Source organism: Phaethon lepturus, unplaced genomic scaffold (genome assembly GCF_000687285.1).
Source record: "Phaethon lepturus isolate BGI_N335 unplaced genomic scaffold, ASM68728v1 scaffold39158, whole genome shotgun sequence".
NCBI lineage: Eukaryota > Metazoa > Chordata > Aves > Phaethontiformes > Phaethontidae > Phaethon > Phaethon lepturus.
Genome location: NW_010560478.1, coordinates 24,470 through 24,697, shown reverse-complemented (window position 1 = coordinate 24,697; position 228 = coordinate 24,470).

Genomic DNA, 228 nt, shown 5'->3' with positions numbered 1-228 from the left:
AGGCGGCGGTGACGACGTTCTCGCTCAGCAGCCGGTCCACCCTCACCTCCCGCTGCCCGCAGTGGCCATACCGTGTCGTGGCCAGGATCTCGTAGAGCTGCCGGGGCAACGCCAGGAGAGGTGAGGGGGGACGGAGCCATCCCCCGTGATGGGGAGAGGGGTTCCCACCCCATGTCAGCTTTTTGACTACCAGCTCCAAGCCCGATCCTCCGACGATGAACGGCCGGG